This window comes from Peromyscus maniculatus, chromosome 19 (assembly GCF_049852395.1).
Source record: "Peromyscus maniculatus bairdii isolate BWxNUB_F1_BW_parent chromosome 19, HU_Pman_BW_mat_3.1, whole genome shotgun sequence".
Taxonomy (NCBI): Eukaryota; Metazoa; Chordata; class Mammalia; order Rodentia; family Cricetidae; genus Peromyscus; species Peromyscus maniculatus.
The window spans coordinates 25,055,606-25,083,313 of NC_134870.1; the positions used below are offsets into that span (position 1 = coordinate 25,055,606).

A 27,708-nucleotide genomic window follows, 5' to 3' on the forward strand; every position below is an offset into this window, starting at 1 on the left:
CACCACGCCGGCCCCTGGGAGCCGGACGGGGCGGGGCCTCCCGGGGCCGCGCCCCGAGACTCACCTGAGACGGGAGCCGTGACTCACCTGCCCTCCGCCCGCCCTCCCCGCCCGCGGGCTCTTCCCCGAGTCGCCGCCCCTCCTTCCCGTCGGGGGGTCCGGGTCCGGTCGGCGCGCCCGGAGGCTCCACGAAGAGGACTCCCGGGGGTCCCGGCGTGGAGCGGCCAGGCACCGTCCCGGGCGGGAGGCTCTCCCGGGGAAAGCGCCGGCCGCGGCAGGCCGGGACGAGCCCGAGGGTGGAGGCCGCGGGAGGCGCCGGGAAGAGCGCGCGGAGGGAGGTGCCGGGAAGGGCGGGCGCGGCGAGGGGCGGGCCGGGGGCGGGGGCGCAGGGCGGCCCATTTCCTCCTGGGAGCCGGACGGGCGGGAGACAAAGCGGCGGCCGTCGGCTTGGCGCCTCTGGAGTCGTCCCGCGCTCGCCTTCGCTCGCCGCAGGTAACTCTTCGGACCTTCCCCTGGGCGCGCGCGGGGCCCCTGGTGGGGGGCGCGCGGGGTGGGGTTGTGGGGTCCCCTCAGGCCGGGGTCCCGGGTGACGGCGCCGACTCTTGGGCGGCCGCCGCCCTGGGGAGCGTCGGGCCAAGGGTGGCTTCCCGGAGCAGCCTGGGCCTGGGCGGGCGGAGCCCGACGCTCGGAGAGCGCAGCGAGCGCCGCGGCGCTCCCTCGGAAAACTTTCTCCCTCTTGCTAAAACTTTGCTCCCCGAGCGGGGCGCGCGCTCGCTCGCTCGCTCGCTGGTTCGCGGGGCCGGCGTCGCGCCTCCCTCGGGCCGCCTCCCCCACTGGGAGGGGACCGCGGCGGGGTCCCTGGCCGTCCGGCGGCGGCGGCGGCGGGGTGGGGTGGGGTGGGGGTGTTGGTGGGACGCGATCGTGCCCCGGCTGGGTGCCGGCCGCTCCCCTCCCCCTCCCCGCCCTGGAGACTTGGGGCGTTTGCGGGAGCCGGGGTCCCGGGGAGCTGGCGTTCCCAGCCCGGCCCGCGGAGTCTGGGAGTCCTCGCTTCCTGTTCTCCAGCGCTCCGGTCCTCCAAGGTGCGCCACACCCGTGGGGACCCGCGGCGAGGAGTTTGTTAATCCTGACTTTCGGATTTTCTCAGCCGCCTGCGCTGCCTCGCTCGGCTGACTTCACTCTCGGTTTTTTTCGGGAGTGGCCTTAGAGTCTTGTCACGGACTTGAGAGCGGGTCTCGCTAAGTAGCCCAGGCTGGCCTGGAACGCTTCGGGCTCCCTGCCTCAGCTTCCCGAGGGCGGGCATGGCAGTGCCCCGCCTTTCACTTTAAAAGGAGTGTGTGTGTGTGTGTGTGTGTGTGTGTGTGTGTGTGTGTGTGTGTGTGTGTGTGTGTGTGTAGGTAGCTCAAATCGACTGTTGGTACCCTCTCATGTTCTTAGTCCTCATAACGTTTTTTCTTTTCAAAACACTTTTTTTTATGTCTTTTGTATACAATTCACAATAATTTATAACGCAAACTTACGTTTACATCACTGTAAACGTATGATATGTTTTTGAAGAGGTTATTTTGTGTGTAGCACTGATTTTTAAAGACTACAGGTGGATGTTACTTTAAGAAACGGAATTTGTTGTTTACAAAAGGATGGAGTGGGGAAATCATTTGAAGCCTCTGCTCAGTTGTTTATACGTCCTAACTTACTAAGTTAGAAAATAGGTTTTAAAAATCCTCTTTCTTTGAGGACCGGAAGCTTCTCTAGTGTCTTAGCCTTTTTTCCCCCAGACTGGATCTCACTATGAAGCCCAAGATAGCCTAAGCTTCTTGAGTGCCGGCATTCAGACGTGTGCCGTACATCAGACCTGTCTGGGTCAAATTGTGTATAATGCAAACGACAGACACTTGGATGAGGGTGTTAATACGCTTCTTTATGAGAATAAGTCTGGGAGTTCTGGAAGGTGGGGGCCTTTGAACTGGATGAACTGGACTTCACAGGAGTTGAGGTCATGTGACAAAGTCGGGAACAGCAGAAAAGGGCATGTAAGTGGGGAAGTGTAATATTACTGTTTTTTTCTCTTTACTCTTCACCCCTCCTTTTCCTGCATATGATTACAGCCTGAGTACGTTGGTTTTCACTACCAGTTGTGAGATACCGCCTCCATTCCCATCAGAAACATTTTATATATTGATTAGGGATGAGGAGTGTCTTTTTCCCTTTAGTTGAGATTTGCTACGTGTGCCTTCTATCAGCCGCGTGTCTGCCCCCCGCCCCCAACAAATCTAGAGGCTTGTACATGCTAGTCAAATGATCTACCATTGAGCTTCCTCTGCCATCAACCTTAGCTGCTAGCATCCAGCTCCTCATTTTGGGTGTAAGATGTTTCTCCTGAGCCACATGGGGCTCCTTGTATATCCCACAGCTTCTCAGACTAACCGTCTCTGAAGTGAGACTTCATACTGTTTCAGAGTCTAAACCAGATGTGGAGAGACAGAGTAACCGGTACCAACGGTCTTGAAGTTTTTTAAAAAGTCACATTAGTGACAGCACAGACCACCCCACTTGTTGAAGGTGGTGATTAAGGAATAAAGGAATAGGGTCCTTAACAGGTGTCAGTGGCCTGAGTATTGGCACAGTATTTGAAGCCTAGAGGTTTAGAGGTGATCTTTGTATTGTGAGTACTGAAGAAGGGAGGTGTCACCTAAGGTTGTCAGGGAAGGCAAAGGCCAGGTCACAGATGGCCATGTTTAAATTTTATTCTAAAGCTGTAAGAAGCCATTGTAGGGCCTTCCATGATCTGAGCAGCTTTTTATTTCTTGTTGGTGCTTAGAGCTTTGAATTTGTGCATGTCTAAAAGCAGGAAGTTGAGTGAGGAAGGTCATATGGGTAAAGGTGATTAGAATGAGTGGAGCTGTGTTTTGGAAAGGACCCAAATAAAGATTGGTTTGGGGGTGGGGTCCAGGCATCTTGGTAAAGTTGTTTTTTAAGCATTGAGATCTCAGTCATGTCTCAAGCATTTCATTTCTGGTAGCAAACTGTGCTCAGTTTTCTTAGTAACTTTGGTTTGTGTTGTACCTTATTGATGTCTCTGTCTGCCATCTCTGCTGGAAAGTGAGCCTTGTAAGCCTATTCAAGGCTTGGTACCTGGCAAAGAGGGCCAGTTAAGACACAGTACTGAATGAAGGAGGAAAGGTCTTTCTGGAGTCTAGCTTATGGTGGGTCACTGACAGGTGAGGCAGCTACTGCAGTCAATCACATTGCTGCTTTGGGCAACATGAACTTTCTTCAGCTCTCTCCCGTTTCTTTCCTCCCAGATCTCATCAGTGACAGAGTCAGCCCTCTCTGTAGTGTTTCCTCCACATGCTTTTCTGGTCACTTTGCTTCCACTTCAGTTTTAGACTTTTCTTGAGAGGTGGACCACTCAGTAGCATCTCAGTAAGCTGTTTAGTTGCTCATCCTTATTTATTTATTTAGCAAAGGGTCTTGATTGAATTGAATGATCTTCCTGCCTCCATCTCTCAGATGCTGGATTACAAGTGTGCGCTGCCATGCTTGACTTTGCCTTCATTTTATTTCCCCTGGGGTTTTCCTTTTGGACCATGTTGCTTTTTCTTAACCACCTGGCAAACTTACTATTTTTTTGAACTCCTGGGGTTTTCTCTTGGTGCTCACTGTTTTGGTCTCTTGTACAGCTTCTATAGTTGCATCTTTTATACTGTTTGGTAAATATTTTCTGTGGAAGACCTCCTCCAATCTTTCATTTCTTGGAAGTGGGGTGTGTGTGTCTAGGTTTTATCTTTTTATTTTTTGAGACAGGGTTTCTCTGTATAGCTTTGTAGCCTGTCCTGGATCTCACTTTGTAGACCAGGCTGGCTTTGAACTCATAGAGATCCACCTGCTTCTGCCTCCTGAGTGCTGGGGTCAAAGGTGTGCACCACCACTCCTGGCTAAGGCTTTATCTTTAATAGTAATTTTTGAAGTTGAAGTACAATTAGAGAAAAATTATGATCCCTGTTCATGAATTCTTATCAACTGAACACCCTGTATATTCACTAAGAAACAACAAATTGTTAGCATCCCAAGAATTCCCACTAATGGTTGACTTTATTTGCCCTCTGTTTCTGTGTTTGTTTTAAAACCAGGTCATACTGTGCTGCTCAGGGTGATTGAGCTCTTAAAGTTCCTAAAAGAAAAAAGAAAGCTCTTTAAAAAAATACACAAGGTTGGGGATTTAGCTCAGTGGTAGAGCGCTTGCTAGGCCCTGGGTTCGGTCCTCAGCTCCAGAAGAAAAAAAAAATACACATCTTAAGCCTGGCGGTGGTGTTGCACACCTTTAATCCCAGCATTTGGGAGGCTGAGGCAGGTGGATCTCTGAGTCCCAGGCCAGCCAGGTCTACAGAGTGAGTTTCAGGCCGGTCAGGGGCACACAGAGAAACCCTGTCTCCCCCGCCTCCCCTCAACAACCAAAACCACATTTTATTATTTGGTGTTTGTGTGCACAAGTGTGATGGTCAGAGGACAACTTGGAGAAGTGGATTTTCTTCTTCCAGTATGTGGGTCCCAGTGATCCAGCTGAGGTTGTTTGGCTGGTGCCTTTACCTGAGGAGCTACCCTGGCAGCCCAAAGCTTCCACACTGTGTAGTCACATAGTGATTAGTTCTGGTTAGTCTTAAGGTGGGATTCAAGAGCTTCTAAAGTCTAGCTTTTATTTAAAATTTCAGACCAATTTTCTTTCATTAATTTTTTTCCCAGGGTGGGGGCTGATGTAGTGGCTTATACTGCAGAGACAGAATTGAATTCAAAGTCAGCCTGATGTACATAGGGAGTCCCAGCCCAGCTAAGGCTGTGTGTGTGTGTGTAGTAAGATTCTGTCTCAGAGCAAATTTTTTTCAATAATTAAATTTATGAATTTGTGCATGTACACACACACACACACACACACACACACACACACACACACACACACACACACGAGACAGCTTTTGTGAATTGGTTCTCTCTTTCTACCGTAGGTTTCCTGGGGATCTAACTTAGGTTGTCAGTCTAGTTAGTAACTGCTTTTACCCAACAAGCCATTTGGAGGCCTTTAATTCTTATTTTTGAGACAGTGTCTCAGGTAGCCCACAATGGTCTCACCTTGTTATGTAGCTGCAGATGACCTTGAACTTCTGAAACTCTGGTCTCCAGGACCTGAGTGCTGGAATTACAGGATCCACCACCAGGCTTATGTGGTGCTGGGGATCAGATCAAACCCAGGGCCTCTTGCATGTTAGGCAATTACTTACTAACTGAGCTACACCTTTGGCTCCCAGACTGATTTTCTGTGGTCAATTGTTCAAGACAGTGTTTCTATGTGTAACAGTCCCGACTGTCCTAGAACTTGATTTGTAGACCAGGCTGACCTTGAACTCATTGAGATCTGCTTGCTTCTACCTCCCAAGTGCTAGGATTAAAGGCTTGTGCCCCTGCCCGGCTCCTTTAGACTTTTTACTTTATGTGTATGTGTGCACATATGTCTGCATCGTATGTGTGCAGTGTCCTAGAGAGGTCAGAACAGGTGTTTGATCCCCTGGAAGGAGAGTTATAGACAGTTGTGAGCCATCATGTGGGTGCAGGGAGGTGCTTATGTATTTTGTAGTAAGATGTGCACAACTGAATTTACCATTTAAATCTGTGTGTGTGTGCTCATTGACTCTAAGTAAATACACATTATTATGCAGTCTTCTGTCTCTAGAGCTGTTTTCACCTGTCCAAAGTGAATTCTGTACTCTGTAGCTTTTCATTCACCTCTCTGGATCTTGGCAGCTAACCATTCTGTTTGTCTCTTTGAATCTGACCATTTTTTGGTGACCTTCTCTTTTCCTCTTTTTCTTTTTTTTTTAAGTTTTAAAATTCTATGTGTATGGGTGGTTTGCCTGCATGGATGTCTGTGCCCCATGTACTTGGTGTCCATGGGACCAGAAGAAGGTGTTGGATTTCTGTTGGGAGCATAAAGGTCCTTGCGCTCACAGATAGAACTAGGGAAACCAGAATGTTAAGCATTAAGGGCTGTCTTTTAAAAGGAAAAGATGTCTAACCTGTTTTCTGCCTGGAATGTTGGGAATGGTGGCTAACAGCTTAGGTGATCCTTGTGCTATCCGTAGGGCCAGGCCATACTAAGCTCCCATTAAGTAGGACCAGAGATTTTTTTTTTTATTGTCTATGTGACTTTTGTGTTACCTGTATGGCCAGGGGTGCCCCAAGCTCCCACAGGACCAGAGCTGGCTAGTAGCCCAGATGACCTCTGTGTTACTTGTATGACCAAGACCACACCAGATCCTCCCCCAGGCCCTTAAGATAACACTTGTAGCCTATTTCTAGAACCCATCTTCATGAAGAAGTGACTTATACTCTGAGAAGAGTTTGGATGTAATTATGCTTCCTTGTTTACAGGGCATTGTGTGACACCAAGAAACTTTTATTCCAAATTGTGCTGTATTAAATATGCCTACAATAAACTACCTAGTGTTAGACTCTAGAAGTTAGAACGAAACGGCTCCTGAGTTGTGTTGAACTGGATTTCCTTCTTGTTTTTTTCAAAATTTATTTATTTTTATTTTATGTGCATTGGTGTTTTGCCTGCATGCATGTCTGTGTGAGGGTGTCAGATCTTGGAGTTACAGACAGTTGTTAGCTGCTATGTGGGTGCTGGGAATTGAACTCGGTCCTCTGGAAGAGCAGTCAGTCAGTGCTCTTAACGGCTGAGCCATCTCTTCAGCCTCCCGGATTGCCTTCTTTTCCCATGTGGATTGTTGCTCTGTTGGCCCTGGTGGTTGCAGAATTCTTCAAGGATTTCCCTGGAATTGGCAAGAGTTAAAGACTTCTGTGAGCTACCACGTGGATGTTGGGAATTGGACACACAGGGTCTTACACATTCTAGGCCAGAGCAGTACCACTGATCAAATCTTTGGCTTGGACTTTAAAAAAAATTTTTTTTTTTGTAATCTCTTATCAGAGAAGTGATTTGTAAATATTGGAGAAATTATTTTACTAAGTTTGTTTACTAGTATATACAATGATTTACCATCATATCTTATACCTATCCGTTCCATTTCTTCTCCCCCCCACCCTACCCCCCCCCCTTTTTTTTAAACAATCCTGAGTTAATATTTTCTTCCACCCCCAACCCTATAACTGTCATCCATAACCCTGAGAATTATGAAACCTAAGGGAGAAGGGGCGTCGTTTTCTTAGAATTGCTTCCTGCCGTTTAGGGGGTGATGTTATCTCTGTTGGGTACTGTGAGAAAGCTCAGATAGTTAAATCTCAGTTAGACTAACTGTAGGTTCTGCAGCAAGTTTTAGAGTAATGGGTAAGATTGTCTGAAATTCTGGCAAGAAGTGTAGTATGATGATGATTACCATGGCATCATTCTGGATTGGGTAGAGTTGTTGTTGTTGGGGCCCCATCTTCCTTCTGGTGACTTCTGAGGTCGCTATTGGAAAAACTTATTTGTTATCAAAAATGGGAGGTTTGGATTTAAAGAGGACATAGCATGTAAGAAAGGATTCTGAGAAATCAAGAGTAAGCATGGAGAGAATTAGAATTTAGAAGACAATGGTCCCTTTTTATTGGTTTCCTTCTGTCTCACACCAGAGGGCTCTTCTGATACGGGACTGAAGAATCTCTTAAACTTTTCTTTTAGCAATATGCTTGGGTTTAGAGAAGGAGTGAGCCAATTCCATCTCCAAAGCCAGCTTGGCTATAATTGAATTGGAACCACAACTTTTCTAGATTGATAGAGAGAAAGATGTTAGACAGTGAGATTTTACCATGTGTAGATTGGTACCAATAGATTCTTCCTTTCTGCTGTAAACATCCGGATATCCAAGGCCTTATGAGTTTTGGAAGATGGGTATTTCCATTATCCTGGAAAGACAAAAACAGAACCCTACCCCACCCTTTGATTGTTAAATTTTTCTTACAACTTGTAGAGATGTCACATTGGTGGATGATCTTTTACTTCTCTTCATCAAGGGGTTTTTCCTGTTCGAATCGAATTTTTATTAATTTTGTTGGTATCCATAGCTTTTCTTCTCCTGCAGAAACAAAGGCAAAACCCCTTCCCCAACGTAGAACATATCCAGGTTTCCATTCTGAGGTCAGCACATCCTTGAAATAAACTGGTTGGTTTAGCTCAGGAGTTTTGTCTGTCGTCCAATGTCTCTCCGCAGCTGTTGTTCCTTTCTCATTAGCATTGAGAAAATTCAAGGTTAATAAAGCACTATGCAGTCTATTTCTAGGAGTCATTGTTACCTGTTGCTGTTTATTTAGCATATCCTTTAAAGTTCGATTGGATCTCTCTATGACTGCTTGGCCTATGGGATTGTGTGGTATACCTGTAACATGCTTTATATTATAATAAGCAAATAACTGTTTCATTTTATTGGAGACATATGCTGGGGCATTGTCTGTCTTAATTTGTACAGGTATTCCCATGATGGCCATAACTTCTAATAGGTGTGTAATCACAGAATCAGCCTTTTCAGAACTCATAGGAGTTGCCCATTGAAATCCTGATTAGGTGTCAATGGTATGATGTACATACTTTAATCTTCCAAATTCTGCAAAATGAAACACATCCATCTGCCAAATTTCATTTCTTTGTATACCTTTTGGATTACTCCCTGCAGGTAATGGAGTTTGGTTATAGATGGAACAAGTAGGACATTTTTTCACAATATCCTTAGCCTGTTGCCAAGTGATGGAGAAATCCTTCTTCAAATCTTTGCTATTTATATGGTGTTTCTTATGATATTCTGAAGCTTCTAGCACATTACCTATTAGTAACTGATCAATCTCATCATTACCTTGTGCTAAAGGTCCTGGCAGACCTGTATGGGATCTGATATGTGTTATATATATAGGATGTTCCCTTTTTCTGATGATTTCCTGCAATTGTATGAATAATGAAGTTAATTCTGTATTACCAGGAATAAATTCAGCAGTTTCAATATGTAAAACAACTCTCTCTGCATATTGAGAGTCAGTGACTATATTGAGGGGTTCTGTGAAGTCCATCAGTACCATAAGAATGGCATACAGTTCTGCCTTTTGTACAGAGCTATATGGACTTTGCACCACTTTACTTAAATCTCCTGATTTATATCCTGCTTTCCCTGATTTATTTGCATCAGTATAGAATGTGAGGACTCCAGAAATTGGCTTTTGTCGTACAATGTGAGGAAGGACCCATTCAGTCTTCTTTATGAATTCTATTCTCTTGCTTTTGGGATAGTGGTTGTTAATCTCTCCCAAAAAGTTACTGCAGGCTCTCTGCCAGTATTCATTATCTTTCCATAGTGATGAAATTTCCTCATTAGTTAATGGTACTACAATTTCTGCTGGGTCCATTCCTGTCAACTGGCGAAGTCTTAATTTACCCTTTTGAATCAAATCAGAGATCTTTTCTATATAAGTCTTTAATTTCTTATTTGGTTTACGTGATAGGAATATCCATTCCAATATAATATCTTCCCTCTGCATCAAAATACCTGTTGGGGAATGTCTGGAGGGGAATATGACAAGAATGCATTTAAGTTCTGGATCCACACGATCCACATTGCTTCTCGAATTGTCTTTTCTACTAGAGCCAATTCCTTCTCAGCTTCGGCTGATAATTCTCTTGGACTATTAATTCTTTGTCCCCTTCTAGAGTATTAGCCAAATTTTGTAGTCCATCTTTGGGTATTCCCATGATACCCAGTAAGTTGGAAATGCTTCCTAATAACTTTTGAAAATCATTAAGAGTCTTCAATCTATCTCTTCTTAGTTGTACCTTTTGGGGTCTAATTTTTTGTAGCTCTATCTTATATCCTAAGTAATTAATAGAATCTCCTCTTTGTATTTTTTCAGGAGCAATTTGCAGTCCCCAGCGAGGCAAAACTTTTTTTACTTCTTCAAACATGCTTTCTAATGTATCTAACTTTGGATCAGCTAATAGGATATCATCCATATAGTGATAAATTATGGATTGTGGAAACTTTACACGAATTATCTCTAATGGTTTCTGCACAAAGTATTGACACAAAGTAGGGCTGTTTAACATTCCCTGTGGAAGGACCTTCCATTGATATCTCTTGACTGGCTGAGAATTATTATAATTAGGTACTGTGAAGGCAAATTTTTCTCTATCATTTTCCTGTAAGGGTATGGTAAAGAAACAGTCTTTTAAGTCAATAACTATTATAGGCCATTCTTTTGGTAGGTAGCATAGAGGGCAAGGGCATCCCAGTCTGTAGGGAGCCCATTGGCTGAATTACTTTATTAATAGCTCTCAGATCTGTCAGCATTCTCCAATTACCAGATTTTTTTTTTAATAACAAATACAGGAGAATTCCAAGGACTGGTAGATTCTTCAATGTGTTGAGCATTTAACTGCTCTTGAACCAGCTGTTCTAAAGCTTGTAGCTTCTCTTTTGTCAAAGGCCATTGTCCAACCCAGACAGGTTTATTAGTTAGCCATTTTAAAGGTAAGGCAGTTGGTACTTCTGAGAGTTCAACAACAGTCGTGCTCTGTTTGTGAACAGCCTGAATGGTTGGTGACTGATTTTTATAGCATGTTATGATATTATTCCTAGAAACATGCATTGGTCTGTATTCCTTCTCTGAAAGTGTAGGAATTTTAATCTGGGTATTCCACTGTTGTAACAGATCTCGGCCCCAAAGATTTACTGCTACATTTGCTACATAAGGCTTCAGCCTTCCTCTCTGTCCTTCTGGCCCTATGCATTCAACCCATCTCGAACTCTGTTTTTATCTGAGATAGGGTGCCAATCCCTAACAGTTGGACATCTACCTCTTGAAGAGGCCAATTCGGATGCCATGATTTTGGTGTAATTATAGTCACATCTGCACCTGTGTCTACCAGGCCCTCCAGAACCAGGCCATTAATTCGAATTCTAAGCTTTGGTCTTTGTTCATTTATGGAAGTCTGCCAAAATATTTGTTTTATAGTGTTCTTTGTAAACTGTGATCCAGCTATCAAAGCTGTTTTATCATCTATTGTAGTATCGGTTTTTACATTAGGCATTGGTTTATTCAGTTGTCCTGGAGAGGAATTTCTTCCACAGTGGCAGGGAATGTTTGTACTACGTTTGGTTTGGGGGCCTGCAAGAGGCCCCCTGAGGCGTTTCCCGCCAGTAAAGGGTTGCCTTGTATATCTATTTTTGATCTGCACTCACTGGTCCAATGTTGGCCTTTGCCACATCTTCTACATAATCCAGGAGGTGGTTGGGGTCTCCTGTTTAGGCTATTCCTAGAAGGAGTATTGCTTCTAGGGGTACCCCATGTACAGTTTTTACTTATATGACCTGGTGTACCACACTTAAAACATTTGGTAACACGGGGCCTTCTTTCACCTCTGGGATTTGTCTCTCCTATCCAAGCCTCATTACTGTAGTTAAGAGACTGAACACCATTAGTATATTGAATCCATTCTTCCAAAGGAGCTGATCTGATCTTTAATGGTGTAAGTATTCTTCTGCATTCTGCATTAGCATTGTCGAACGCCAAGGACTCAGTTAATACTTTTCTTAATTCTTTGTCTGACACAGCTCTTGTTATAGCTCTGTTCAGTCTTTGTAAAAAATCAGTGAAGGGTTCGTGCGGTCCCTGAAATATCTTTGTGTATACCTCAGTTGGTTTTCCAGGTTCTGGAATTTTTTCCCAAGCATTTAGAGCTGCTGTACGGCATAGGGATATTGTATGCTCATCATAAGTGGCTTGTACATTCCTGTCAGCGAAACATCCCTCACCAAGTATTTGATCTTGGGAGATCACAAAACCTCTGATTTTACCTTGTTGTTCTAAATTTTTTGCCTCTTCTCTCAACCAGCTTTTCCACTGTAACTGCTGGCTATATTCTAGAACAGCTGAAATTAACTGATGCCAGTCATCTGGAATGATTCTATGTGAGGTAGACCACGAATTTAACATCTGTTTTACATATGTGGAGTGTATCCCATACGTAACTACTGCTTCCTTTATATTTTTAAAGTCCCTTGTTGAAATTGGTTGTAATGTATATGTTATATATGGCTTGGGGTGTGTGTCATCTGCTGGCTTCTCATGGACAATAACAGGATAAGCCATTGTATGAGAGCCATTTGGAGATGTTACAACCTCTATGGTCTTGACCTTCTGCTTATTAGTTCCCTTGTCATGTTTACTGAGAGTTTCTTCTAGGGCTTGCAAACGAGCACCTAGGGTCTGTTCTAGGGAGTGAACCTCCTCTCTTGCAAGGGACTCCATATTTCTCATGGAATCATAGAAGTTTTTATGTTCCTTAGAAACACATGATTCCATGGACCTTATCCTATCAATTAACGATAATTTTTCTTCCTTATATACTGTCTGAGTAGCCACAACTTCACTCTGGAGAGTTAGTGTTCTATCCATTAAATATTCATATTTATTATCAATAAAATCAATTTTGGGTACAAACCTGTTTTGTAAATCCTGATTAGCAGATTCTAGAGAAAGAATCTTTTTCTCTAAGCCTTCATTGCTATCTTTTAAAGCAGATTCCAGAGAGAGAATCTTTTTCTGTAAGCCTTCATTGCTATCTTTTAAAGCAGATTCCAGAGAGAGAATCTTTTTCTGTAAGCCTTCATTGCTATCTTTTAAAGCCTGTATCAGTCCCAATAATGACTCATCTTTGTTCTTAAACCAGTGTTTGAACACTGTGTGAATTATTATGATGAATGCCAAAATGGTATAGCCCAGATATGCCTTAGGAATGTTGTATATTTCCAGGAAGATGTCATTCATCATACAGGCAAAAAGGTTTTTAAATTCTTGTGAGGTAATGTTGTCGGCCATATTACACGAATTACTCAAAATTTGTTAGTCAATTTTAAGGTGTAAAATTATCAAGTACCTTTACTTGAAACAAGATGCTTACCTTTTGTGGGTTTGGGGGCGTGTAGTAGCACTTTTCAGCCAGCAGGTGGCGTTGGTACAGCTCCGAAACAGGGCCTGCTGGCGATCTTGGCTGGAGTCGGAGGGAGATGGCGGAAATGGCAGAGATGGCGGAAATCAGAGCTAGCACTCTCCTGCCTCTTTCGCTGGTCTGGGGCTAAGCTAGGGAATTGAGATCGGACTAGCTGCTCCCTTTTTCGGGAATGGAACCGTGTAGGTGTTCCCTGGTTATATGAAACTTTGCAGGCGGGTTTAGGTACCCGCCAGCTAGGGAGGAGACGGCGGGAGCCGCCCAGGCCTTTGGAGTTTGCCCCACGTGAGCGCCAGATATTGGAGAAATTATTTTGGCCATTCCACGTAGTTAAAAGGATATTTATTTAATGGCGTAACTCACAAATTAAGTAATGGGTAGGTCACAGGGTCTGGGGAAGGTGTAACGCAGTCCAGCGGTGTTCTCCGGAGCTCTGCACAGTCAATCTCCACCGGTCAGCGTTCCGGCACTGAGAGCGCCCAGAGAGAGCGCTGGCCCATCCAGCTCTCGGGTCCCCAGGCGCCTCCCCTCGCCCCGCCTCGTAGGCATGACAGTTGCCAGAGTCTCAATGGGGGTTGGAACTTCCAGAACCAAGCTGGAATGGCTACCCACTACAGTAAATGCTTTCTCTGGTTGCCTTTTTACTTTCTGGTGATTGTGCTCCTTTGTTACAAAGTTTATAATTTTGATGATGTATGTGTTTTTGTTTCCTCTACTTTTGGAGTCATAGCTAAGAAATCACGAAATCTAAAGACTATTTCCCTTAGTGTTTCCTTTCCACTCTTCTCAGCTAAATGGTAAGGAGATGGTGAGGGCAGAAATTATGTTATTCTAGCCACTTTACCTCTGTTCAGTGAGCATTGAAGTTTAAAATGTAATTGCATTTCCTTTCCTTTTATTTTGAAACTGTTTCTCTAACTCAGGCTGGCCTTAGACTCAGTGGCTATTCTTATCACCTCAGTTTCCCCACCATACCTGGTTAATAATAGAATTTTTTTTTTTTTTTTTTTTTTTTTTTTTTAGCAAACAAAGTAGTGGGTTTTATTTTGCCATTTTCATGCATCCTTAATTCTTTTTTTTTTTTTTGGCTCCTTTTAAATAAGGTTTTTTTTTTTTTGTTTGTGATATATATTTTTTATTTTACAATACCATTCAGTTCTACATATCAGCCATGGGTTCCCCTATTCTCCCCCCTCCCACGCCCTCCCCTTACCCCCAGCCCACCCTCCATTCCCACCTCCTCCAGGACAAGTCCTCCCCCGAGGACTGTGATCAACTTGGTAGACTCAGTCCAGGGAGGTCCAGTCCCTTCCTCCCAGACTAAGCCAAGTGTCCCTGCATAAGTTCCTGGTTTCAAACAGCCAACTCATGGAATGAGCACAGGACTTGGTCCCACTGCCTAGATGCCTCCCAAACTGATCAAGCCAATCAACTGTCTCACCTATTCAGAGGGCCTGATCCAGCTGGGAGCCCCTCAGCCTTTGGTTCATAGTTCATGTGTTTCCATTCATTTGGCTATTTTTTTTCAATAATTGAGTAAAACTGAAATTGATTATATGCCACAGTCATCCTAGGGACCTCCATGCTATATATATAGCTCTATGGTTCTATGGGTTGTGGTCTGATTGTTCATTTTATATCTAGAATCCACCAATGAGTGAGTACATACCATAACTGTCTTTCTGGGTTTGGGTTACCTCACTCAGGATGATTTTTTCTAGTTCCATCCATTTGCCTGCAAATTTCATGCTTTCATTGTTTTTCTCTGCTGAGTAGTACTCCATTGTGTATATGTACCACATTTTTTTCATCCATTCTTCCGTTGATGGGCATCTAGGTTGTTTCCAGGTTCTGGCTATTACAAATAGTGCTGCTATGAACATAGCTGAGCATGTATCTTTATGGTATGTATCAGCATTCTTTGGGTATATGCCCAAGAGTGGGATGGCTGGGTCTTGAGGTAGTTCGATTCCTAATTTTCTGAGAAACCGCCATACTGATTTCCACAGTGGTTGTACAAGTTTACATTCCCACCAACAGTGGAGGAGTGTTCCCTTTGCTCCACATCCTCTCCAACATTGGTTGTCATTGGTGTTTTTGATCTTAGCCATTCTAACAGGTGTAAGGTGGTATCTCAGAGTCGTTTTGATTTGCATTTCTCTGATGATTAAGGATGTTGAGCATTTCTTTAAATGTCTTTCAGCCAATAATAGAATTTTTAATTTTTAAAAATTTTACTTGTCTGTATATGTGTGAATATATGTACACTGTGTGTGTGTGTGTGTGTGTGTGTGTGTGTGTGTGTGTGTGTATAGAGGTGCTCACAGAGGCCAGAAGAGGGTGTCCAATCCCTTGGAGCTGGAGTTACAGGCATTTGTGAACTGCCCAGTGTGGGTGCTGGGATCTGAACTCTGGTCCTCAGTGATGGAGTAGCAAGTGTTTTTAACTACTGAACCATTTTTGCATCCCTTTAGTATATAATTCTTCTAAGGTTAAACTAAACAGTGGAGTTAGGATTTAGTGATGAGGTATTTCTTGTTGCTAATTTGTCATTGATTATATGTCTATTATCTGATGAATTAGATATGTTCTTCAAAGTTTTTAATCTTAAGAGATTTGGCCTCAGTTTGAACTTTGTCATCTGTCTAATGAATAAGATGATTTATAAAGGGTGTTTATTTTAACTTCTGATGTGATAAAATGCTAATATAGTCTTTCTGTTATGCAGTGCTGGACAAGCTGTATTTTTATCCACATTAAGTGGTGTTTCTTAGGGGTGAATCAAATTTATCATTTAAATATTACTGTGTTGCTAACTTGCTTTTATTAAAATAATGATAGTATAAATTATTTTGCTAGCTCCTGTGCTAGATGATAAAGTTCTTCAAGTCAGTATGTCATGTTTATCTTTCTGCTTCCTGTGTACCAGACTTGTTTCTTTGTGCATAGTAGGTACTGTTCACTAATGCTAAGTTACTGGCGTGGGTGATAAAGTGTTGCTGCATAAGTATGTAGGCTTGAGTTCTGATTCTCAGTACTCATATAAAAAAGTGAGATAGCATACACAGTCCAGCAATAGGAAGAGAAAGGAAGGCATGCATCACCATGCCTGGCTGGTTGTATATCTTATAACTTTTTTTGTAAGAATTATATATTGAACCATCACTATTACCACCACCACCACACACATCCTCCTGAAGGCAGCATCCCTGTGTCTTTTTGGTTTTCTGAGACAGGGTTTTTCTGTAACAGCTCTGTCTGTCTGTTCTGGAGCTTTGTAGATCAGGTTGGCTCTGAACTCCGTCCACCTCTGCCTCCCGAGTGCTGGGATTAAAGGGATTAAAGGTGTATGCCACCACTGCCCCGTGCATCCCTGTATCTTAATGACCTTTCATTAGACCTTACCTTTTAAATAAAGATCTACCCTCCCCTTTTGAAGACAGTCTCACTATGCAGTTCAAGCTGGCCTTGAACTAATAATCCTCCTGCCTCAGCCTTCCAAGTGCATAGTAGAGTGCTAGGGATTACAGTCATTGTCACCGTGCTGGGGACTTACACACTCAATCCATATGTAAAAGTAACTGAGGATCCGGAAGCACCACACTAACGTTCTGATTACCTTCTTCCCTAATGTGATTGCTTCTACATTTTAAACCCTATCTCCCAGGAGAGAATAAAGAGAAAAATTAAGTGGGAGGGGAGAAAGGTGTTGGTTCATTACATTTGGGGAGGAATTATATTTAGCTGGAGGAGAACTAGCATTAGCAGAAAGAAGTGTAGTAGTGGATGCTCTTCTGTTTCTCTAGCTCCCTGATTAGAAGCAGTAATTAGCAATAAGAATACAATTCCTTGGTATCTGGAGGGCAGGACCCTTATTTGTCCACCTGGCAAGCTGTTCCTGTAACATGTGCCTGGCTAGGGGGATAGAGAGTTGTTGCTAAGCAAAGCTAAAAGTGAGTAAATTTATCCAGTTTGCATATGGTTCCAGCCTTTCCCTGGAAGTTTCAGGACTTTTTTATTTATTTATTTATTTTTATTTTTATTTATTTATTTTTTCCCCTCTGAGACAGGGTTTTTCCTGGCTGTTCTGGAACTCTGTAGACCAGGCTGGCTTGAACCCAGATCTACCTGCCTCTGCCTCTTGAGTGATGGGACTCAGGGTATGTGGGACCACATCTGGCTCTAGGACTTTTAATACTTAAGTGTTATAAAGTAGTTAAACCAGATAGATTCTTCCACTGTAATTTGTCTAGGTGATAGGAGTATTGGTGTTTCCTATAACACTGTCTTCCTAACACTTCTTCCAGAACTTTCCTTTTAAAGTTGAGTATTATTACATGTTATGTGTATACCACATGGTGTGTGTGTGTAGTATGTATGCAGGTATAATATGTATTCAAGTGCGGGTGTGTGTATTTAGTATGCATGTATAATATGTGTGTACGTGTGTGTATGTGTGTGTACATACGTGTATAGCCAGAGGGCAACTTTTGGAGGTTGGTTCTTTTTCACCCTTGTTTTGAGGGAACATGCTGTCTTTAAGTTTTCTTTCTTTCTTTCTTTCTTTCTTTCTTTCTTTCTTTCTTTCTTTCTTTCTTTCTTTCTTTCTTTCTTTCTCTTTCTCTCTCTCTCTCTCTCTCTCTCTCTCTCTCTCTCCCTCCCTCCCTCCCTCCCTCCCTCCCTCCCTCCCTTCTCTTTTGTTCTCTTTCTTTTTGGTGTTGTGGATACATTCATACCATGAGTGTGGAGGTCAGAGAGCGAATTATGGGAATGATCTGTTTTATCTCTACAGAGTTTCTGAGAATCTACAGGGTTCTGAGAATTGAACTCAGACACCAGGCCTGGTGGTTACCCAGTTAACTATCTAGCTGGCCCTCTCATTCTTTCTGTCGTGCTTAGTACTCTAGGGTAGCCGCCCTGGAGCTCTGGGTAGGTGAGTCTACTTCCATCACTCTGTAGGACTGCTGGGGTTATAGGCACACTTCACCAATTCAACTTGAAATAGTTCCTTTCTTTCTTTAAAAACAAAACAAAACAAAACAAACAAACAAAAAAAAAAAAACAACTTAACAGTCTTTAATGGAAGCTGTGTATGTGATGCCTCTACTCCTGCATCTTCTCAGTCGTGTTTGCCCTTCTCCTTCCCTACTGTCGAGACTTGGCTGTCCTTTCCAGGATCTTTTGGCGGTCTCGGTCCAGCTTTAGCCTGGTGATAACCACCTTGCCGGGGTGGATGCCCATGTGGACAGTTGTGCCATTAACCTTTTCTTGCTGCACTTGTTCAGTGTAGATGACATATTTCTTCCTGTACACTTGGACCACTGTGCCTGTCTGCTGGCCTGTGTAGTCCAGACAGCTTGAACTTTATCATTCTTTCGAATGGGTATAGAGTGAACATTGTACTTCTGTCTCAGCTCTTTGGAAAGAGGGGAAGACATGATCTTTCTCCTAATGTGAGAAGGTGCATTGAAATGCTGTTCATGGTTTTTGCATTGGTCAGAAGTCACAGAGGGATTGAACTTCATTTTGGCAGCTGTGATCCAGCAAAGACCACAAAAGGAAAGAGGTCTATACGCCAAAATAATTTCTTATATTACATTTATTTATTTATTTATTTATTTATTAAAGAATAACTACTCACTAGCTTTATTAGACTGGTTTTACACAAAGAAGCCAGAGTAGTTTCTTTGCCTACCTAAAATACAAGGTCTTACATTACATTTATTTTATTTGTATATGAGCGTTCCTGAGTGTGTATGTATGTGCACCGCATGCAGGTGCCCACTGCAGCCAGGAGAGGGTATTAAACTGCAGTTACAGGTGGCTGTCAGCTGCCTGATGTGAGTGTGCGCCCTAACTGCTGAGCCCTCTCTCCAGCCCCTTTGTTAATTTATTTTGTGTGTGTGTGGGCTGTAACACAGGTTTGGAGATACAGGACTACTTGCAGAATTGGTTCTCCTGCCATGTGGGTCACCAGGCTTGGTGATAAGCACTTCACTCGATGTGCTCTCTGACTGCCCCTGCAGCTGGCTTCTTACTTCCGGGGATTGACTCAGATCACAAGGCTTGTTAGGCAAGCGCTTTTACCCCCTGCGCTGTCTCCTTGGACTTTATATGCCACGTTTTGATGATCTGTTCATTTGTTTGGGGACATTTGGGTTACTTAAAAAGTTAAGCTTTTTCTTAGAGCTTTAAAAACTTTTAGACGAGGCATGGTGGCACATGCCTTTAATCCCAGCACTCGGGAGGCAGAGCCAGGCGGATCTCTGTGAGTTCGAGGCCAGCCTGGGCTACCAAGTGAGTTCCAGGAAAGGTGCAAAGCTACACAGAGAAACCCTGTCTCGAAAAACCAAACCAAACCAAACCAAAAACAAACAAAAAAAACCCTTTTAGACGAGGCATGGTGGCACACGCCTTTAAAGCCTTTAATCCCAGCACTCAGGAGGCAGGTGGATCTCTGTGAGTTCAAGGGCAGCGTGATCTGCAGAGTGAGTTCCAGGGCAATAAAGAGAAACTGTTAGGGAAGAAACAAACCTGGGATTTTGGGGGGTAGGGGAGGTGGGTGGTTGGAGAGAAAGAATGGAATTGTGGAATTTACCTTAACTTTCATTTTTAGGATTCAAATTTAGTTTTTAGTTTTATTTACTCTATGTATATGAATGTTTTGGCTGCATGTATGTATGTGTACCATGTGTGTTCCTGGTACCATCAGAGGTCAGAAGAGAGGGAGTCAGATCCTCTGGATTGGAGTTACAGATGGCTGTAAGTTGCTATGTGGGTGCTGGGAATTGAACCCAATCCTCTTTGTAAGAGCAGCAAGTACTCTATACCACTGAGCCACCCAGCATCCCAATGTAAAAAAAGACTGAAAAGACATTACAAAATATCTAATTTAGTGTTAGAAGTTTTTAATGATTAATCCAATGGAAGAGCAGCCAGTGCTCACAGTGGCTATAATTTATAATTTATCTCATTTCTGAATTGCTAATTTAAAGACTAATTCTTTTCTGGATTACCTAATTTTCATTTCCTTTCACTATATAAAGCTGTGGGTTTTCCTTGTCTTTTTCCCGAGGTATGTTGTTAAATATTGGCAAAATAAGTGGAATGTCCATTGTCATAAAAATGTTTTAATAGCTACAACTTGTGTTACTTTATTAGTGTTCGGTACCAGAATTGAAGATTTGAGTTGGAAACCTGAGTAAGATGAGGTGATAGAGTCCTGTACTGGTTTATTAGCTGGGTAAAGCTCAGACTGCTCTTGAAGCTGGAAGTGCTGTCATAACTCAGGAAACACACTCAGTGTGGCCTGCTTCTAGAGACATGAGGGAGACGAGCCTTTGCTAATAGTACATTTGCCCTATGCAGTTGGCTCCAGTACATGCTTTCTTTCCAAGTAATCACACACTCTTACCATTTACTCACACCATGTTGAATATTTCATTATATTATACATTTCATTATTAATCTGGGCTCTTAATCACAGTTTATAAAGTATGGTGGAGTGAGTAAGCCAGAGACTGAAAGGGAAAGCCAGGAGGCAGTGTTTTGGGATTTTTCTCTTTCTGCAGATCTCTAAATTGACAAAGGTTTCCTATAATCATGTGTTACCTTTTCTTACTTTCAATGACCTGGGGGGTCATTTGATTCTCAGAAAAGCTTTAGACTGACTTTGAAGTGTATCTTTAAAAACCTGTCGTTTTACAGAGATGTGGTCAAATGAAATGTGAGTTTGATCCCTTGGGAAGGGGTGGAATCCAAGGAAATGGAATCTGGTAACCCTGAAAAAAATTTAAGCTTATTTAAGACTAGAGAGAGAGGTGTTTTCTAAGTATTGTTACTGAGTCTAAGGAAGTGCTATGCTGAGTATCAATAACATTGGGAGGAATTCACTTAAATACAGCACCTTCATTAAAAATCTGCCCATGAGCAAGATGCTAGCGATGTTAAGCTTCCCAGCTAATGAGATTAGCCCCGGTAATATCAGTGATAGATTGGAGTTGCAATCTGTGTCTATTTTTGCTAATCTTACTCCTTATTGCAAGTTGAAAACTAAAAACAATTTTGAGTCAGTTCAATTAAACATAAAAGGTTACAAGCACGTGCCCCCCCTCCTGGCTAGCATGTTATTTTAGTTGAATCTGAGAAGTGATGGTGGGCGGGAGATGACTCATCTGTAAATGCACCTGCCTCCAGGTAGGAGGACTTGAATTCCTGGGAACTACAGAGTGGACACGGGAGAACTAATAAAGTTGTCCTCTGACCCTCACTCCCCTGTAAGACGAATTGCTAAACAGTCTCTCTCTCTCCGGAGCCAGATATTGGGGTGAAAAACTGAGATCAGAGAAATAGGACAAGCCATAGACAACCTCACCTCACTGATACCTCAGTCTCCAAAGAGACCTACTTCCTGTCTACCCACCCCTATATGCCTTTCTGTTCTGCCATCTCATTTCCCCTCTCCGCCCAGCTACCTCACTTCCTGTCTGTCTGTGCAGACCTCCAGACCTCCATGGTTAACTAGTATTGGAATTTAAGGCATGTGCCACCACACCTGGCTCTGTTCCCAGTGTGGCCTTGAACTCACAGAGATCCAGAAGGATCTCTGCCTCCTGAGTGATAGGATTAAAGGCATGTGCTGCCATTGCCTGACCTCTCTGTTTAATATAGTGACTGGCTTTTTCCTCTGATCCTCAGATAAGCTTTATTGGGGTGCACAGATAAAATATCACCACATTCCCCTGTAAATAACTAAGATTCTCCTCAAAGGTAATTTTTTTTTTTAAAGTGATGGTTTGTTGGTTGTGTTGGTACACACCTGCAATCCTCTTATCACTTGAGTGGGAGACTGAGGCAGGAAGATTGCCTGTGTTTGAGGCCATCCAGGGCTTAATGGCAAGATCTTGTCTCAAAATAAACAATGGAGATCCATGTGTGTTCACAGTGGCTCTGTTTTATAGTGCCTTGTGGCAAGTTCTGGGGGAATCTAGAGAAGCAGGGATAACCCTTTCTGTGAGGCAGAGGATGGGATGTATCTGAGTCTTGAAGGCGAGTAGCTTCCCAGTTGAAAAAATCTGAAGGTGCTCTTGGCAGAGGAAAGGTAACTGTAAAGCTCTGGAGGCTCCCCTGTTTTCATGGTTGGAGCCTGGGAAGGCTCACAGGCTAGTGCAGGTGAGGCTGGCCCAGTGAGGTTTTGGCTTTATCCTGTTTGTTCTTCTCGGAGAGGAGTGACCCAGTGATGGCGATAACCAGAGCTGCTTGGAGAAGAGCTGGGAATGTAGAGTCATAGGTAGTAACAACCCTTGCACACACACTCTTTATAAGCAGTTCTGGGAACGGAGCCCAGGGCTCAGCTAGTGCTAGGCAAGTGCTCTCTCTGTCACTGAGCTGTAACACTACTGGCTCACTCGCATACTCCAGACGGCGGTAAGACCCAGGCTAGATAGAGCCTTGAGAACAGTGTGTATTGTATCAGTAGGAGGATTATGCCGTCAGTGTTGACTGAGGTGGAACTAGGAGGCAGAAAGAGGGAAGGGAAAAAGAACCTAGAGTCTCCTTGTAGGAACCTGGTTGGTGGGGCTTTGGTCCACAGAGATGGGGAGGCCATAGGAGTTGGTAGGGGTAGGATTGTGAAAGGGGTGGGGTTGATGACTATGAAGTTTGAAGAAGTCAGCTCTGCAGTTAAGTGCTTGGAGAGATGCTGTAGGCTTGTAGAAACATAACTGTAAGGACATTGTCTACTTTTACTTAAGTAATGGAAGAGGTAGGATTTGCTTGTACTATGTAGTTGGACTCTGGAGTGTCCTTCAAAGGCCCAGTGTGTGGGTGTGGTTGTACATGCCTTTAATCTTCGCACTCAGGAGACCAAGGTAGGTAGATAGATCTCTTGAGTGCTAGTTCAGCCAGGGCTACACAGAGAGACCTGGTAGAAGCGTTTAGAACAATGGCTCTCAGTCTTCCTAATGCTTTGAACCTTTAATATACAGTTTCTCATTTTGTGGTGACCCTCAACCATAAAATTATTTTCATTGCTACTTCATGACTGTAATTTTGCTACTGCTATGAATCACCACAATGTAAATATTTTTGGAGATAGAGGTTTGCCAAAGGGCTTGCAACTCCCAGGTCAGGTGGAGAACCACTGCTTTAGGAGATGGGTCCTAGTGGGAAGTCTGTAAATTACTGGAGGCACGCCTTCCAAGGGTTTATAGGTCACTGGAGTGTCCCCTGCCATTGGCCAGCAGACTTTATTTCACTATGTTTTCTTTGATGTATTGCCATAGGCCAGCCAGTTACAGACTAAAATAACTAAAACCATGAGCCAAATAGTCTTTTAGAAGTTGATTATCTCATGTATTTGCTATAAACCTGACTCTACATAGACCACCTTCCCCTTTGGTAAGGAATTGTTTTTAGCATTTTTCAAAATAATTGTTACAAACAGTGAGAATAGAATGGTTCTAGAATATTTTAAGTAAGGAGGAACAAAATGCAAACCTCTCTAATGGCTTATAATTTCCTAGGTTTTGTTTTAGTGGTGGCTGCCACCACCCACTCTATTTTTCAGTTATGCTATGGTTGCTAGGAGGCGCCTGTGTTCTTCACAACCCGAGACAACCACTTGCTTCTGGAGTGATGTCAGGCAGGTCTTCATTAGGCCTCCTTGATAGCTAGGGACCCCTCTTATGCTTTTACAGCTTTTTCTTGTGCAGAGTGGAGACCTGTACAACTTACCGCTTTTTGTTGTGTTGTAACTATACCTGGAGCATTGTTCTTTTCCTTCTTTTTCTTTTCTTTTTTTATTTTATTTTTTATTTTTTGAGACAATAGTCTGTCTAGCTGTCAGATACTATACTAGAACTCTTAGTAGACCCAAACTCACAGATCCGCCTGCCTCTGTCGCTGGGGTGATCGGTGCCATCATGCCCTACTTTCCTATAATGGCCTGCTATTCCGCAACTTGTGAGGGGAAATTTCCAAACCTAACAGAAGAGTTAAAAGATTAAGTATTAGTTACTTTGCTTATTGTCCTGACAAAATCCCCGACAAGCAGTGTAATGCAGGAAAGGCTTGTTTTGGCTTCTAGTTTGGGAGTGTAATCATCACACTTGCTATATAGCACAGGTGAAGTTCTGATCTTCCTGCCTCCACCTCCCCAAGTGTGGGGATTTTAGACTGGTGCTAGGTTCAGTTTGACTGGTTCTTGACCTCTGTGGTTATTGAGAGAGACCGGCCCTCTAAGGACCCCCTGCTTGCATCATTACTGTACCTATTTTCCTCCTAGTGCTGATCGCATCTTACTTCTCTATTGCTTATGCCATCACTGCAGTAGTTTTGTTTGTTTGTTTGTTTTGTTTTCTAGTCCAGGCCTGTCCTTTTGCCTCAGCCTCTTGTGCTAGATTACAGGCGAGAACACCATACCTCGTCCTTTTTTAAGTATCCACTGTTGTCTGGAATAGTGTTCTAGGAGGGAGGCACTCAAGTATTTGCTGAATGCACGCTGCTTAAATTTTTGATTGATACTGTTGGATTTAGATTTATTGTTTGCTTAGTTCTTTTTGTAACCAGTATGTTTCCTGGTTTAAGTTAACTATTTCCTTTGGTATCCTCAAGAAAATTATAAAAGGGAAGATATGAATGATGGGAGTGAGTTTTTTTTTAAATGACTATTTTTTTTGAAGATTAAGCCAAGTATCTTTTTTTTTTATCACAATTTTGTATAAATTGCAAGTAGAGTGACGTCTACTTTATATTATATGAGCTATATGAGTACCTGATATAAAATATACACTCTGGGTTGATCACATAACACATGATCGATGGACGACTCATTCCATCCAATTACTCTTCTATAGCAGCTGGGAAACTTAATTTTTTTATTTTTAAGATTTGTTTTCTGTGTATAAGTGTTTTTCCTGTATGTATGTGTGTGCACCACCTGTGTCCCTGATGTCTGCAGATGTCAAAAGGCCTCAGATCCCCTGGAACTCCAGTTTTGGATGATTGTGAGCCACTACCATGTGGGTGCTGGGCTCCAAATCCAGGTCCTCTGGAAGAACAGTCAGTGCTCCAGTTCCTGGGGAACGTTGCAAAGTTTTTATATTACCTTTGCTTATATGTATACGAGGATATGTGCTTATGTTAGTGTTGGTGCCCACAGAGGCCAGAAGAGGGTCAGAAGTAGGGTCCCTGGAACTTGAATTACATGTGGTCAGTCGGTTAGTTATTTAGCGGCGCTCTTACCCTGCTAGGAAATGTCACGAAACATGACAGAATCTGCTAACAAGAGTTTTATTAAGATGAAAAGGACAGACAAGTGCTCAGGCTTGCGGAGAGACACATGTGTGGGGAAGAGGAGGAGGAGGAGGAGGAGGAGGAGGAGGAGGAGGAGGAGGAGGAGGAGGAGGAGGAGGAAGCAGAAGGAGAGGAGAGGAAGCTGGGAATATGGCGCAGGCTTATAAAGGCTGGGTGGCGCACGTGCGTACACAGGTCGACGTAGCTGCTCCACACATGCACAGATCACATGGTTGCGCTGCGCGCTCTTACGCAATCATGCAAAGCCATGGGGTCTTGGTCACGCTAGACGCCTTGACCCAGGAATGGCTATTTGACCAGGAACTGCCTAGGCGGAAGTGTCTAGGCCCACCGGGCTTAAGCAAACATGCCCAGCCGTGGGGGCGTGTTGTGAATCCATCAGTCATTGTGAGCTTTGCAACCTGGATGTTGGGATCTGAATTCTTGGTCCTCTTCAAGAGCAATACACTCTTTCTGGCTGTACGGGAACTTTTTACTCTGGTTAGACCTAACCAAGATGATGATACTGAAATTTTAATTAGGAATATTGGCTATAATTATGAGTAAATAATTTTCTTTTTGTTTATGAGGACTATCCATTTAAAACTTAAATATTTTCTTACTGCTTCCTTAATCTTAACTAGTTTATAGTGTGAAAAAAGGAAAACTGGGGTTTTGAGATTTAGTCAAATAAAATTTGGTTTTCAGAGTAAGTTAATGCTAAGGATTACCTTGTTTTGTTTTTGGCTGTTACCAAGAGATTTGGGAGCTGAGGTTCCTATGGCTGTGTTAAGTCTGCTTAATGCGGATACAACCTGACATACCTGTGGCTGTACAGAGTAATCCACAATCCTGGATCTTGTGCAGTGTGACAGTTAATGTTGCTTTGGGTACTTTTAATTTCTAAATCTCCTGATTTACATTTAAATGAACCATCCTAACATTTCATTAACATAACCTTGCTGTTTAAAAAGTTGGCATTGACTAGCATCCTAAGGATAGAAAAGCTTTGGCAGAGACACATTTCAGGAATGATGTGACCATTCTGTTGTAAATGAACTTGTAATGTCTTGTGAGAATGTCTATAGCTCTTTTCACAAAGAGGCAGTTTGCCAACCGTCCGCTCCCTTGGGTTCTGATGGGATTGTGCTGTATTTCCTTTCTTGCTTTTCCTTTCATACAGGTTGCTAGACAAGCAGTTGAATCTCTTTCTGAATTTGTAGTGATATTTTGCTTTATAGACAAGATCACTATTTTTAAGGTAATGAAGACCGAATAACTGCATTTTAACTTTTCATTCCATTAAGTATAATTCCTCCTGGAAAAACTTGAGGTTGCTGTTTTTCATTAAGGCTGGCCAGCTCTAGCAGATTTTATAATAGATCTTGGAAAGGAGTGCTCTGTAAGTTAATTGGAAAACTGGAAGCTGCCAAGAGCTTTAAAACTTATTTGTTTAGTTATTCTAAACAATACCATTAATTGTAAATAACCAGGAGAATATGACTAAGAGTAAGGCAAGAATTTCTTTCTTGGTAAGCTTGTGAATATTTTCAAATGGGTTGCATAAATTCAGTTCTGCTTACATCGCTGTGCCCTTTAGAAAGTACTTTGCCAGGACCTTGTGGAATATAAAAATATTTAAGTATTGTTACCTTAAAACATGGAACACATATTAAGCTTGAGAAAATTAAGTTTAATAAAACAATTCAAAGGCTGTTGAGATAACTTAAATCAGAGGTTCTCAATCAGTGGTTCATAACCCCTTTGGATCATAACAGCCCTTCACAAGGGTTGCATATCAGATGCTTACATTATGATTCATAGCAATAGCAAAATTGCAGTTATGAAGTAGCAACACAAATAATGTTATGGTTGGGGTCACCACACATGAGGAGCTGTATTCAAGGGCTGCAGCATTAGGAAGGGTGAGAACCACTGACCTCGTGAAAAGGAGCATTAGAAAGACGTGTTGCCGCAGGCACCACGTGCCTTGTTTGCAAGGTGCAACTGACCTGGAAGCTTCCTCCCTGCTGGCTACTTCTCATAGTGGTGGGAGGTGCATTCTGTGTAGGCTAGTAGATGAGAAAAGGCATCAGTGGTCTTAATCAGATGTAACTGATTAACTGACTTCAACGACAATCTGCCAAGAAAGATGTGCCCACTTGTACAGTAGCGGTGTGACTATATGGGGGTAGCTAGCCACTTTCTGTTAGGTGATATGAGGTCCACTCCACATGAGGAAACCCATGTACTGTAAACTTGGTCAGAAACATGGGTTGGGAAGTCATAGGCACTAGCGGGGAGCTTACCATACTTCTGTTAAATTGATGTAGTGTCAAAGGGCCTTGTAAATGTCTTTGGGGGCTGGAGAGATGACTCAGTGATCTACTCAGTGATCTACTGAGATCTCAGTGATCTACTGAGTGAATGAAAAC

The 27,708-nt window shown here is 43.0% G+C and overlaps 1 protein-coding gene across 1 annotated transcript in view; it reads left to right on the forward strand.

The window, feature by feature from the left end:
* The first annotated feature begins 335 nt into the window (after positions 1-335).
* Positions 336-27,708, forward strand: part of Ctnna1 (catenin alpha 1) — a 138,499-nt gene continuing 111,126 nt past the window's right edge. The window contains exon 1 of the mRNA XM_076554970.1: positions 336-492. The gene's annotated coding sequence lies outside the window, so the exon portion shown is untranslated. The remainder of the gene's footprint in view (positions 493-27,708) is intronic.